The sequence below is a fragment of the Mustela nivalis genome, assembly GCF_964662115.1.
Source record: "Mustela nivalis genome assembly, chromosome: 15".
Lineage (NCBI taxonomy): Eukaryota > Metazoa > Chordata > Mammalia > Carnivora > Mustelidae > Mustela > Mustela nivalis.
Genome location: NC_139034.1, coordinates 14867167 through 14882469, shown reverse-complemented (window position 1 = coordinate 14882469; position 15303 = coordinate 14867167). Strand labels below are relative to the sequence as shown.

General features: G+C 45.9%; 1 protein-coding gene and 1 pseudogene across 7 annotated transcripts in view; one reads left to right on the top strand and one right to left on the bottom strand.

Moving 5' to 3' along the window:
• SLC7A1 (solute carrier family 7 member 1) overlaps positions 1–15303 on the top strand; it is a 79555-nt gene that overhangs the window by 26544 nt on the left and 37708 nt on the right. For 2 of the 6 annotated variants that reach the window (XM_082701307.1, XM_082701308.1), the window contains exon 2: positions 12009–12114. The exons of 2 other annotated variants lie outside the window; for them this stretch is intronic. The gene's annotated coding sequence lies outside the window, so the exon portion shown is untranslated. The remainder of the gene's footprint in view (positions 1–12008; positions 12115–15303) is intronic. 2 more of the 6 variants (XM_082701309.1, XM_082701311.1) reach the window with 1 other exon arrangement.
• Positions 2379–3142, bottom strand: LOC309849312 (AP-3 complex subunit sigma-1 pseudogene; annotated as a pseudogene). The gene has a single exon. The product of its transcript is annotated as an AP-3 complex subunit sigma-1 pseudogene (transcript).

Here is a 15303-nt window from a genome sequence, read left to right as displayed (position 1 = left end):
AATCACATCCTGCCCCCTTAGGTTTCCCTAAGCATTCCTGTATAGAATTGCTCTAACACAGCCTGCTATTTCGCCCCAGGAGAACAAATTAAATCTATCAAAGTACAGAAATTCAGAGGGCAAGGCTTGCAAGTGCTTGCTTAATTCCCTCTGGTAATCACTGGGCTGGCGCAGGCAGGCTCCTCTTTTCCTGGACCTGTGCCCCTCCCCTGTCCACATGCAAGACTCATTTGTCTCCATCGGCTTCCTTAGAGCTGCCGCAGGGTCGGGGACATGTCCGTGGGAGGGCAGGGGCGGGCTGACACCTGCCTGCGTTGAGTTGTACCCAGGGCTTGTAAATGCCCAGGAGAGTAGTATGAACTCACTTGTCGGGTGTGCCTGGGCAGACAAAGGGCTGCCTCCAAGCCTCCTGAGCATGCCAAACATTCAGTGCAGGAAGTATCCCGAAATTTGTTTCCCATACATTTTTCCTTCTAGCTCCCCAAGTTGGACATGTCTTTTCCCTGCCTCACTGGTGATTTATCTGTCTTGGTAGCGCACCTTGATGATCTTTGGAAATTCTGCGCTAGTGCGGAAGAGACCTTATTGGATTTTTTTTACTGCTTGATGATCTTTCACTTCTGATCAGCTATGAAAACCTTCCCATTTTCTCTGAGATCCAGGCCACATACGCACAGAGTGAGGGGTGTTTCCCTTGTATCCCGTTGGAACTCAAAGCTTAACAAAGTATATTATGTAATGGACTGTACTCTTCTTCAGTTTTATTATCCTGTGCCCTGTCACAACAAAGTATCTTGGCCATGTGTTAGGCCTGGAGCTCGTGTTTGGGGTGAAACAGAATGAGAAAAGACCTAGTGCTTGCAGGGAAGGTGTATTACGCCAGAGATAATTGCCCATTGGTGAAACGCTCAAAGCAAAATGTCTGTTACGTACTGTAAACGCCTTGTGTAGGGAGGTGGAGCTCCTCTTACCAACTGCAACCAGCACTGTAATTATTGATTTCTGGGTCAGGGGGTCAGAGGTAAAATTTTGACTTGGGGTGGAATTGAAGTACATGGAGAAAGTGCTGCTGTTGCATGGAACTTGCATGGAAATCCTGGGATCTGCCCAGGTGCCCTTCGTAGGAAACCATGCCGCTGTCTTTGGTGGATTGGGCTCCTCCTAGCTTTTATTATTTTTTTTAAACAACTTTATGGAATACAATTTAGTACCATAAAGTTAATCCATTTAAAGTATAAATTCAGTGTTTTTTTTTGTTATAGCCACAGTTAGGCAACTATTATCACAATTTTAGAACATTTCCATCACCCCTAAAAGGAAGCCTATATGCACTAACAGTCACTCCGCATCCCTATTCTATCCCCTTCCCAGCCCTAGGCAACCATTAATCAACCTTCCATCTTTATGAGACATTTCGTATAAACAGAGTAACACAATATGTGGCCTCTCGTGACTGGTGTCCTTCCCTTAGCGTGGTATTTTCAGGGTCCATCTACATGGTGGCTTTTGTGTCAGTGTTTCACTCCTTTGTAAGGCTGAATAATGCTTCATTAAATAGGTATTTTGTGTTTTATTTATTCATCATTTGATGAACATTAGGGTTATTTAACCACTTCTTGGCTATTCTCAGTCATGCTGCTGGGAACATTTGTGTACAGGTTTTTGTGTGGATACATGCTTTCGTTTATCTTGGTTGTATATCTAGGAGTAAATTGCTGGGTCATATGGTAAGTATTTTTTTTTTTTTTTAGGAATTTTCTTAGTTTTTTTTTTTTTTAAAGCAACTCTGTTTTTTGTTGTATATTTTGAAGTGTATATTTCAGTGGCATTAAGTACACTCGCATTGTTGTGCAGCCATCACTGTGTTCCTCCCCATAGGTTTTTTTTTTTTAATAGTGATAAAATATACTTTTATTTACTTTGTTGAGTTAGAGGGTTGTAAAAAAAATTATTGCTAAAGTAGATATCGGGCAAACAGAAAGGTGCTTTAGAAAGTCCAGTTACCTTGGAGTTTATTTAAACTAAGAGGAAAAGGTCATAATGTTTTTATGCAATACATACTTGGTTCTTTAAATAACCATTGTGACAAATAACAGAAAGAATTATGGAATGCTGCACTTGTGAGCCATACAAAACACCAACATTTTGGATTGTACATAATTTAAAGAAACGTCTCAAACACTTTTTGAAATACTGTAGTAGCCAATACACAGAGGCATGCCGTAGGTGGGCACAAGAATACAGTTTATAAAAGAAAGAAAAACATCACACCGGAACTACTCAATCTCTTCAAAATCACTGAGCAAGAAAAGCAACATTGAACTTCCATACCGATTTTACACAACTTTTATACAGTACCTTGACTTAAATCCAAGACTTTCCTCCTCTATTTTTGGTAAACAACTGTATGGTAAACTTAGATGACTTTTCCCCCTGGATTTTACCTGGGAGTGGCCTTTTTAATTTTTTATTTAAAAGAGGGCAGGTTTGGCACTTTTATTCTGATGTCACCAATGTTAATATTTCTTGGGATCTCAGGAAGATTCATATTCTTTACAGCTGATACAGCATGGGCTGGAGCTCCCGCTAAGCCAGCCTCAGATTTCTCCAGCTTATTTTGTGCATCAATTTGAGTAACAATCTCATTCATGTTGGTCTCCAGTACCATTCCCCCCATCACCATTTCTGCAAGAATATTGTGAACCTTGTCTATGTGGAAAATTAAATCCAGTTCACAGACATTTTCAAAACACTTGTCTAATGTTTCCACAAATACTTGAATTAGATCTAAAATGCCAAGTTCACTTTCTGAAGAATCCACACAGAAGACAAAATATAATGTTGCATAATGTCAGTTTGTTATCAGATCAGTTTGTTATCAGATCCTCCAATTAACAATCCTCCTTCTAGGAAATTACAAACATTTTCATCTCCCTTAGATACCAAATGGAATGTCTCCCTGATGATTTGCTGTTGTGTATCTTCACTGTAGGGCTGGTAGAACTTGGAGAGCCACGGCTTCCCCTGGTTGTTGAAGAGGAGGATCGCCTTGATCATGGCTGAGTCGGACGGACAGGGTGGGCGCTGGGGTCCAGTGGGGGGGCGGGTGCGTGAGCCTCGCCTCAGGATCACACCAGCGATCCTTCCCCCCTCCCCATAGGTTTTTATGAAATAATCAGCATGTCTCTTGGCCCCCAGAAAAGAGAAGTAACTTTAACTTTGACTTGGCAAAGGGAAGGATTAATAAAATGCCAAGTCACTGCCTTTTGAGAGGTAGAACAGGTGAAGGGTCCTTGGCTCAAAACCATAGCATCTGTCTGCATGGATGCTACTGCTTTCTTTTTTCTTTCTTTTAAACATTTATTTATTTATTTTAGAGAGAGTGTGTGTGGTGGGGAGGGGCAGAGAAAAAGAGAAACCCAAGCAGGGTCTGTGCTGAGCACAGAGTGCAATCTGGGGCTCTGTCCCACAACCCTGAGATCAGGACCTCAACTGAAACCAAGAATCAGAAGCTTGAGCGACTATGCCATCCAGGTGCCCCTGGTTTAAAAAAAAAAAAAAAAATGTTGGTTAAGAGCAGCACCAGGGAGGAGGTGGGTGACTTGAAGAGGCTGCCTGAGAACTGGGAGTAGGGGAACTAGAGAGGTGGCTACTGCTTGTATTCTCTGGGGGAGCCCACTGGGTGTCTTGGAGCGATGACGCTGTCCTTCCCAAGCACCTCTCCAGGGCACACAGCATGAGTTTAAGAGCCTTATTTTCCTGCCTGGGCCCTTACAGGTGGCCCAAGAGAATCCTGAATAGAAGGGATCATTTGTAGCATTTACTAAGTCTCAGGAGAATGTATCAGTATAGGGCCAAAATACGTGTGTGTGTTTTTAGGGGAAACCAATATAGAGCTAGAAGAGATCTTGGAGAAGGTTTGCATGGACCATGGACAGGAGAGCCTTGACTTCCTTCTGTCCATGCCTTGGTGGGCTGGCCCCTTTGCCCTCTCAGGACCCCCTTGTGTTTTCCCACACCTCCAGATTTCCATGCTGCTCAGCCCTGTCTGGGGAGTGCCTACCTTCTTCCCTCAGCCTCGCCAAACCTTCACCTTGGCCTCTGTCTCCCCTGACCACTCCGTCCTGGGTCTGTTGCTCTGAAATTCCCCCGTGTCTCCTTTCTCTGTTGCTCATTTGGAGAATACCCTGTGGTTTTTGTATTGTATGTGTATGTTTCGTGAGTACCTCTTTTTTTCAATAATATGTCACTTCCTTACTGGCAATGATTGTATTTTATTAAACTCTTTGGGTTCAGTTACTGGCAGAGAGAAACAGAGGGTAAGTGCCACAGTCTACCCCCGCAGCTTGTAGTGAGATAATACTTTTAAAATATTGACAAACCGTGTAATTAAGAACTGATTATTCACACATCAAACAATTGTTCCCTTCAACTGGAGAATTTCTTAAAATAGCAGCTTCCCCTGGCTGCATTTATCTATTTATATCGCTCATTAGCTATTTGGTGGAGAAATTTCAAAACGCCAAACAGGAGCCAGTGCATATGCAGAACGGGATGAAATGAAGGCAGAGTATTTCTGAGATGATATCACTTATTCAGGGACAGTCTCCCAGGAGTGTAAGTACTTTAAAAAATACAGATTATATTTATATGCATAATCTCAATTTATTACTGTTTTTAAACAATTCCATGAGCTGTGCAGTAGTTTCCTCTTTGGACAAGTGAGGAAACAGTTTCAGAATAATTTGCCCGAGCTCACTGAGCCGGTCAGTGGTTGAGCAGAGTTTGAAACCAAAGTCACCTTGAAGACCTATCTTTGCCGCCTCACTCCCTCGCATCTCATTGCATTTGCTAAGTGGGAAGATCCCCCTTATGTCTGATTAAAGTTTTACTGTAATTATATCATGGCCCACTGCCGTGGGGGACCGATTATACATTCACGTAGATTTTCAGTAGCATTAAAGGTAATGGAGCGTCCAAGTGGCTTTGGAGTCAGGTGCGCGCAGGTTTGAACCAAGGCTCGGCTTTAAAACTACTTTACAGGGCTGGCTTGCCCTCAGTAAGATGGGTGCAACAGCTGTGTAAACGTCAAGGCCTGGCTTGAGTGTTAGATGAGGTCCTGTACATAGAGCGCCTTACATGGGGCTGGCACCTAATAGCCATTTCATTGGAATGTGAGCCATTCTTCCTGTTCTTGCCTTGGGGGATATGGCTGGCTTCAGATGCGAATGCATTACTCCAAATGGAGGCAGAAGTCAGAGGCTGGTTGGTGAGAGCTCCGAAGGGGGAGGGAGGCAGGTGGCAGCTTGGAGAGTCACTTCTCTGTGCCTGCCCCCCCCCCCCCCCCCCCCCCCCCCCCGCAGCACCGGTCCTCCCTTCCTCCCTCCTGCCTCCCCTCTCTCTCCTGTCAAACCCATGACAGCCTGGGGGGACTTCTGCATTAGGTGGTGAGTTGGTTACTTCCAACTCTGAATTTATTATTTCGTTTTTCAGATCTCAGGCATTAAGAAATAGAGGTTCATGGCTCCTTGGCAGGCAGAAATCTCAGGGAGAGAAGTGGCCATCCTCCTCTGCTGAACACTGCCTCATCTCTGTGCTTTCTCAGAGCTGCAGAGTAGAGATATCTTTCCGCTCCAACACTGAACCCGTGTTTTGCAGAACAAGAGGACTGTTTAATGAAGTGGCAGTGGGATCTTTCTGTCACAGTGGGGTCCTTCCCTGAGCTCCTGCACCTCACCTGTGAAGTGGGATGAGGCATTCTTTCCGCGGCCCTTGTGAGCACGTGGGACTCAGCCTGCTGGTTCCTTTCTCTCTCAGGGGACTGCCCTGGCCAGCCCAGCTCTTCCAGGTTTGACCTTCACCTTCCAAGCAGAGTCATGCAGAGTGCCTGGGTCTCCAGCCTTCTACAAGATACCAACTCGCCCTTAGGAATGAGAACTCATTAAAAAGTGAAGCCTGGCTTAGTCACCCGTGTTTTTTCATTGTTTACTCTTCCCTGTCTTCTGCTTGCCTCTTCGTTATTCTCAGCCCTGGTTTCAGGACAGTGGAGGGTTCTTCAGCAATGTTGTGACAAGGTTTCACTTTCTCAGTGAATATGCTTGTTTGCAGATGTTATTGGAAGCTTTAAGAAAAAAAAATCTTAAACCAGTTCACTTAAAAAAGTCCATAGAACACTTTGCAGCAGACAGTTTCACACAGTAAAAGGCACGCTTTGTCTCTCTCAGTGCTCTGTTGGTACATCTCTGCTGCGGACGCTGCCCCAAGCCCCATAGGATGTTGAGTGGCGTTCCTGGCCTCTGAGCACTAGATGATGACAACACCCCCCTGCTCCTGACTTGTGGCAACCACAGGTATCTCCAGGCAATGCCAGATGCCCTTTGGCGGGAGCATAAGCAACCTTGGTTGAGAACCGTTGCCCTATAACCTTAGACCTGGCCCCTCGCAGCTTCTCTTGCCACCCTTCCTCTTCCCTTGGCATCACCAGGAGACATAGGCCAAGGGGGAAGAATGGCCTTCACTGGCCTGTTGCAGTACAAAGAAGATTTGGGAGGGCTTTTTGTGGAGTATTTTGCCTCTTGGTGGAAGGTTGAGTCATCAAATTGTGAATCCAGTGACCTTTACCTTGGTGTAGAATGGCTGGTGTAGTTTTAATTATTGAAGGATTGTGGGGAGGATAAATATCTTGCTGTTATTTCCTTGACCACATTTCCTTTACCATATGAAATTTTTTCCCCTCATAAATTTTATAGAACCACAGATGTCTATATGGAGTCTGTGGTCTTTCAAACAGCATTTAGGCTGTAGTGTTATTGCTGTCTCAGGGAGGGGACAGAAACTGGTGTAGGTCTCCAGTACAGGTAGGATTCGGGTGGGCATTGGAGATTGGAAAAAGAGGTAAGGCATTCACATTCTCAGGTGGACGCTGGAGTCCAGTGTGTGAGTTTTCCTGGGAAACCACTGAGTAGCAGCTGTGAAGCCCATGGTCAGGGGTAAGCCCTTATCATTGAGAAGCCGGGAAGCAAGCACGTGTTAGGTGGTCATGGAGCTGTGGTAGTCCCAACTGAAGCATAGGGGAACGTGATCTGTCAAAGTATTGTGGTTTCTGGCACCCTGCAGGTCTGCTCCTTGGGAGTGAATTATTTCAGTTAATAAGGGTCTGGCCATTCTGGATAGACCTAAAATGTGGTTTTAAGACTGGGAGGCTGAAGGAGAGAGCAGGGATGGCTCCCATGTTCCTGTGGTCCTCTCTGCGGGGTGCAGGCACAGCTGCTGGGGGGTTCCATGCTTGATGTGGTTCCTGCAGTACCCGCACAGCAGGCTCCTCGTGGAGCAGGGGATGGAGTCTGAGAGTCTCTGGGCACAGGGTTGGATCCTTCCGGGATGCCTGGAGGCCTGCCCCGCTGGCTCTGGGGACATTGCACGCTCCTTTCTGGACTTCAGGCTTTCATTCCATTCTCCACTTCTTCCCTTGAACAGAAAACTGATGTCTGTTTAACTACTTGGCAGCCTCTTAGCCTATGCTCCCTTTTACTTTTTTTAAATTTTAAAAAAATTTTCAAAGATTCTTTATTTATTTGACAGAGAGATAGCACAATTAGGCAGAGCAGCAGGCAGAAGGAGAGGGGGAATCAGGCTCTCTGTTGAGCAGGGAGCCCGATGTGGGGCTCGATCCCAGGACTCTGAGATCATGACCTGAGTCGAAGGCAGCTGCTTACCGATTGAGCCACCCAGGCACCCCTGTTCTCTTTTAACCACCAAATATCTTAGGCTGAAATTTGAAAACTATTCATGCCAAAGAAAAGAATTAATCAGGGTTTGCTTTTTTAAACTACAAATGCTCCCCTGCCAGGATTTGGACATCCTCCGTGCCCACTCAGGGACTGGCTTGGCCCTTCCATGGGCACTCAGCCATTCTGAAGGAGCTCTTGGTTCAAGTCAGTAGACATGATAGAGATCGCCTAGTTGCCTTGAACTGTGCTCCCTGTAGCTTTGTTCCTTACCACAGCCCTAGCATCTGCCCTTCTTGTGGGGTGGAGCACATATTTGTGTCACTGGAGCGCCTCCTGTATCTGAAAATCTCATGGAATTGCTTTAGGAGAGCAGAAGCATGCTTCTTCCAGTTACTATTTCACCCGTTCTCATTTTTCAAAGAGGGGCTTCCAGTCACAGAACCTAAGCTCCAGGAAGTCAGGGGTTTGGGTCTGATCAGGCCCCTGTTGCATCTCTGGTCTCTAGAACCATATCTGGCACCCAGAACATTTGTGGAATGAAGAACAGCATAAAAACACACTCATAGGCAAAGCAGCTTTTAAGTTGCCAGAAAGTTGGGCATTATGTTTAAAAAATGGCCAAACATTTTTGGTGCTTCATCAGTGTACCTAATGAAAAGATCTGATTCCTTCTGATATCTAAACTGTTCCATAGAAATATGCCTCTGATATCTAAACTGTTCCATAGAAATACACCATAGAAAAACGTGCTGTTTTCATGTTGCTGTGCATACATACGCCCTGTCCAAGTGCCGGGTGCCCCCCATTACACAGAGCCCCGGTGTCACGGCCTCACCTTTCCAGCCCAGCTCGTCCGGTGTGCTTGCTGCTGGCTGTGTTTATGAAATACAGGAGATCAAATCATTCAAGTGTGAAGTGTATGTAGCATTCTCATTACTCTGTTTTTTTAAAAAAAGTGAGTTGTCAAATCTGCTGAAATAGAATAAATCAGCTAGAACATTCTTGGATTAAAGAAAAGCGGTACTAATGAATGTATTTGCTATGCATTCCAATCCTATTAATCCTGATGAGTTCAGCCTGGATTAATGTATGGCATGCTTTTCTTCAGGACCTCTGAGTTGGGCATTAACTGCTTGTATACCAGGACAGGAAAGTGTGAGCAGAGTTTTGTGACATGAGCTTGGATCCAGCGTGGCCATGTTCGCTTGACTGGACAGCCCAGAATGCAGCAGTTCTCAAACCGCTTGGTCTTGGAACCCCCCTGTGCTCTGTAATTGTAGACTGTGGAGGACTTGAAGGAGTTTTGCTTATGTGGGTTGTATGTATAAATGCTTATCATGTTACAAATTAGAATCTAGAACAACTTCAAGTGTTTATATACTAATCCATCTAAAAATAACAACAGTAAATCATTTTATGTTAGCATAACATTTTTATGGAAAATACCTAGTTTCCAGAACAACAACAACAACAGAAAATTAGTATGAGTAGCGTCATTTTATATACTTAGCAATCTTTTTAATGTTCAGCTTAATTGAAGACAACTTGATTCTTATGTCTGGTTATGCATCAGTCAATTTTGATGTGTTGTTTTAGTTGTAATATATAAAGAAAATGTGACCTTGGATAGGTACTTGGAAAAGAAAGAGGACTGCAGGAGTCTTTATGGACAATTATGGGTATTCTTTTTTGATACTGCACGAAAACTTGAAAGGAGATAGTTGGTTCCACAGTAGAATCTGAATCCATACTGATAGGCTTTTTTTTTTTTTACTGGAAAATGGGTCTGTTTTGTACATTAAAAAAATCCATTTTCTCTTTGAATCAGTCATTTTTCCATGTATTATTTTGTTTCAGTGAATTACTGTCTTACTGAATTACACAGATCTTCCAGAGGTGGACAGATTTTATCATTTATCATTTTATTTTTTTTCTAAAAATCACATTTGTTAGTATCACCACCAGTATCATCAGAAAATTCTCTAAGTTTTGAGAAACTTTCAAGTTCTGGGTGACGGATCCAAGTTTCCCAAAATTTTAAGTTGTTTGTTTGTTTGAAAGGTCAAATTTATCAATGGCAACCAACATTATCAGTTGTTTTTCTTCTAGATTCTGCTCCTTTTATTCCAGATAGAGATCCGATCATGGCTCTTGGCTCCCTCCCTTCCCCAGAGAACAAAGTGTAGTTTTCTTGGCTTGGCCATAAGGGCTTGCCCCCCCATCTCCCAGCGCTTTGACAGTTTCCAGCCTTGTTTCCAGCCTCCACAGTTTTTTGTTTTGTTTTCTCATTCACTTAAAACCATACACATTTATTGTCTTCCAGTTCTGGATGGAGATCAGAAGTCCGAAATAGGTCTCACCAGGCTCAGGTCCAGGTGTTGGCAGGGATGTGCTCCATTCCTAAGACCCTGGAGAGAATTTGGCTCCTTGTTCTTCCCAGCTTCCAGAGGCTGCCTGCCTGCCTTGACTCCTGGTCCCCTGACACATTCAGAACCAGGGTGCTGATGGAGTCTCTCACATTGCATCCCTCTGACACGGACTCTCCTGCTTTCTCTCCCATCTTGTAGGGACCCTCACTGATTCTATCAGAAAATCCTCCTATTTCAAGGTCAGCTGATTAGCATCTTTATTCCTCTTGCAACCTTTATTCCTCCTTGCCATGTAACCTAACCTAGTCACAAGTTCCTGGATTTGGGATTTGGACTTTGGGGGGGGGTGGGCAGTATTCTTCTTGCTGTCACATTCAAGCCACTCTGTTTTTACATTCAGCTCCTGCTCTGTATGTGTTGGCTAGACTCATCTTCTAAACATTACGTCATCGCATAAGCCTCTTCTCAAATCTCCAGGTGGAGCTCTCGGAGGTGGAGACCCCCATGTGAGCCACACCATCTTGGTGCCCTTGTCGCGGAAATGTGTCTGTATGTCGGTCTCCCCTGCTGGACCGTGGCCCTCTCAGGGCCCTTGTGGTTTTTGGCGCATGAGAGGGAACAGCAGTGTGTTGGTTGTTCTGGGCTGTGTTTGAGATGCTACCGAATGAATATCTGTTTCTTTGGTATGATAATGGCATCACACTTCCGTAGAAGAGTGCCGTTCTCAGGTTACCAAAGTGCTTAGAGGTCAAGTGTCATGGTAGCTATCATAGCTCACTCTCAAGTGGCTTCTGAGAACAGTTTATATTTATATAAAGATAAAGCAGATAATAGCAAATGTTAAAATTGGTGAATGTAGGTGAAGACTCTGTAAATGTTCATTTAACTTTTCTGAGAGTTTGGACATTTTCAGAACAGAAGGGGAGGAGAATGGAGTATTGATGTGGAATGAGTGCAGGTGAGGATGGAGTCGGATTTGGGTTGTGGGAAATCCGTGTGCTGCTGCCGAGGTTCTGGAACTCTCCACGTTGATTTGCATCTTCTTGTGCCTCATTGGCATACTGATAATCCTCTCTGGGTTCACAGTGGTGCAGATTGTATTCAGGAGGCTTCATTAGACCCCTCCAGCTCCTGGACAAGCCCATGAGTGTGTAAAGTAGAAATGATAAGATGGAGGAAATGAAGGACTGTGTGCTACTCCTCGACAAGCCTCTTCCTAGGACGCCCCCTGTGAAGGTGACTGATCCCACTTGCAGACGGTGGTGACTCCAGTCACTCGATCGCATTCGTTGTGGGACTGTAGGGCACTCCGCCAGCTTGTCACGAGAGCACACATCCTATGTTTAGAGCATCCCAGCCCATCCTGGTGTCTGCCGAGCAGGGCTACACTGGAGCCCATTGGGTAGCTGCTCCGGGAGAATCTGCTGCAAAATGCCATTCACGGATGGTGTCCCCCTGTTTCCTAAAGGACCCAGCTGAGGCTGTCTGCCTCTGCTGGTCTCAGTGCTCAATGCCATTTTCAGAGGGGGGATTCACTCCCCTCACAGCTCCTGGCGAGGGCCTCAGAGCTTGTACTCACCTGCCCCTATGTCCTAGATCTGTGGAGGTGGCCTGTCTGGCTGATGCTTTGATACCATCCTTGTTTGAGATAGGATCATCAGTGACGGAGGTCACGTTGTAGGATCACTGGTTTGGAAGCCACCTTGTCCGGTTTCCTGTCTTGTTCCCCACCCAGTGGTGCTTCACTCCGACCCTCACCTTCTCAGTTACCATGCCATTCATCTTTGTAAGGTGGGGTGTCCTTCCTGCTGCTGAGCAGGATGGAGTCATTCCTCCTTGTCGCAGCCAAAGGTGTGGTGGGGCGAACAACCAACCTGATGGGGCCTAATGATTCTTCTTTACTTTCCAGGAGCAAGAAGCTCATCCCTCCGTCTCATCCCTCCTGAGACGTCTTTGCTCCAGGACCCAGGTGATCCTCAGGTGACAAGGTGACGAATTCTTACGTCCTATTTCAGGTACATTCTGCCCACCTGCACATCCTGCAGAACCGTCTCTTGGGTGCTAGAATATATTGTCCGTTTAGTCCTTCTGTTGGCTGTTGACTTTATAGGTTAAGGGACAGCTGCACTCTATGTCATCATCTTTTAAAGCTTATGACTACTCTGCCTTTTCAGAGTCCTCTAGGTCTTCAGGCCCATCCACTCAACAGAAGACAGATGTTTCTCCTTGCTTTCATGGTTTTATTGAATTCCTACATTTCCTTCAAACAGAACTCGAAATACCCTGCAGATGACAAGGCTTCTGAACAGAGGCCACCAAGGCATGCTGTGGAGAGATCTGCCAGAGCCTGCCCCTCCATCCTGGTGTAGATGCTGGTGTGTGGCATGGTGTGTGGGACTTGGTGGGACCTGCTCTGGGCCAGGGCCCCTGTGCAGTAGTCCTGATGCACTGTGCTGTGGTCCTGCCTTTGACTCTTGGAGCCTTTGCTTCGCAAGGTCAAGGGCTGGCTCCAGTTGCCTTCCTGCTCTCAAGCTTTTCCTCTTGCTTCTACCCCCTCATTCCTCAGATTTTCCCTCTTTTACTTAGGGATCTTCCTGTAGCTTGTTCTTCAGTTCAGGTGCTGTAGTGATCTGCCATAGGTCAGTGTATTTCAGGTGGGTCCTGGGAGCCCCAGAGTCCTGAGGAGGCCAAGGAGCCAGGCAGGGAAGGTGGGGGAAGGTCAGGGCTAGCCAGTGGGGCACAGTGTCTCCTGTCTGTCTGTGTCAGAGTGGTTCCAGTTTTATCTGATTCTCACAGTTGGGTTCAGCAGAGGAGGTGGTTTGGGAAAGAAGGGTTCTTCTATTAAAATATTTAAAAGCTATCACTCCGGTTATTTTTTGATTGAAGTAACAAGTTCACCAAGTATGGGCACTTCATTGTTATTGTCACTATTTTGTGCATTTAAAAAAACGGAGGTAAAGTTTTTCAGGCATGTGTGTTTATAAAAGAACCTCACCTGATGCTTCTCTCTCTCTCTCACATTCTTACAGTCCTTTGGGCCATTCAGACTCTTAATTCCAAATATAGCTCTATCAAGAATGCACCTATAATCAAGGTCATCCTTCACCAGAGGGACTTTGCAGGGGATATGGCCCATGACCTTTGCCACAGGGAAGCATCTTCAAGCAAGTGGCCTTGAAATTAGGAGGGCTCCCCATGGCTTCTATGTCCTTGGGAGACTCCCCCCTTGTTAATCAGGCTATTGCAACTGGTCAATGTCAGAACGAAAGTGTAGGTTACCAGGTGCACTTTTGCGAAGACAATCAGGAAAGCTGGATCCTTGCCAGCAGGGTCATGGGAGGCTATCCTGCGTTGTGCCAGAAGCCATTGTGGACCTCGGATGTCCTTTTCTTTCCTTCTCCTTTCAGGTCTTATTTAGTAAAAGTGCTTAGAGTGAGTTCATTCTGCACTCTTCCTCCTCTTCCTGCAATAGGCAGATGTGTCTGTGCTGTCTTAACAGACTATTTTAGAATCTCTTCCTGTTACCAAATACCAGAGCTTGGCCTGTGTGTGTGTGTGTGGAGGGGGGTGGTGCTGAGTGTTCACCTTGGGGTGAAAAGTCTACATCAGATCTGTTTCTCGGATCAGGACACTGCGACAGAATGCATGGGGAAGCCATCCTTGGTTCTCAGGCCCTTGGGCTTATGTCGTGAACTGCACCTAAATCAGGGGAACTAGAAACCACCAGGAGGTAGGCCCTTCTTGAGTGAAGAGAGTCCTACCAGGTGCCAGATGGTGACAGAGGTGGTACGCCCCCTGGAGGCTTTTTGGTCTCTGCCACATTTGTTTGTGCTTGGTTTATCATAACCGTCTTCCTGCCCAGAGGGCAGGCCACCAGGTCGCTTGGTTCCCTTCCCTGGTGTTTCCTCAGCACCTAAAAGGGCGGGGAGGCATAGAGTAGGCCTAAGGCAAATATTTGCCTAATGCTTGATGCTTGCTTTAGTCTTCCTTCCCAGACTGTGTGCACTCTGAGCCCAGGGAGGGTGCATTGCTTACCTTTATCTCTCCTATAACTCCCAGGAGAGGGGCCCGGGGCAGACACGCCATTCTGTCAAAATGACATAATAGTCATTTAATGCATGCCATTTTTCCAGAGGAGGAAATGGCTTTCAGATCACTTAGACTTAAAGAAAAAATAGTTGCAATTCAAGGAAACGTTAACGCCACCATTAAAACAGAGAAAGTTAAAGAAATGTTGGGCTCTGGTTTTTAGCTTCTTGAAGATTTAAAGAGAGAACGAATGCAGACTCACTCCCTGCCTCATGACTGGACCACGGGAGAATAACAAACCACCAACCCAGAGGCCTGAAACAACACCCATCTGTTTCATTGTTCCTGTGGTCAGAAGTCAGGGCGCGGCTTGGCTCACAAGCCTAGAGTCAAGGTGTTGACTACGGTTTGGTTCTCATCCGGAGGCGTGGCTGGGGTAGAAGCTGCTTCTAAGCTCCCTTAGGTTGTTGGGCAAATCCATGTCCTCAAGGTTGTAGGACCCCAGAGCCCTGGCCTTTTGCTGGCTGACATTCATGGCCATGTGGCTTTTCCAAGTGTGGCTCCTTGGTTCGTTAAGCTGGCAAGGAGAGGCTGCTAGCAAGATGGAGCCTGATGTCATGTCACGCAATCACCGAGTGACGTCAGCCAGCACCGTTGCCATGTTCTGCTGACTAAAAGCAAGTCCCAGTTCCCCCCCACACTTAGGGAAACACCAGGAGTGGATCGTGGGGCCACCTTAGAGACTGCCGACCACAGATCACCTTTACTTGCTCCTTGAAAAGCGATTGCCATCTACTGTCCATTTTTGTGGAAAGTTATTTTAAAATGCTCCTTTGTTTTCTCCAAAATGACCCATGCTTTAAATCCTTTAAAGGATCACAACTCTATAGGGTCCATTCCTTCTTCTAACCCACTCGTATGTCCTCTGTGCCGTCCTGACCCTGCTGGGTGGGGGTTGCCCCCAGAGCGCTCCAGTCCACAGCAGGAATGTCAGGTGAAGTTGCTGTTTGTGGAACCTGGCTTTGGATTCCACAGTCCAAGCTGGTTTGGAACCTGGCTGTAGTTTGTCACAGTGTTTGTGTAGGGAAATGTGGTCCTGAGTCTCAAGTGTGACTTACTGGCTGTGAACTTTTAGAAGGCAAGACGCCCTCCTAGTAATTTTTTTTCTGTGGCAG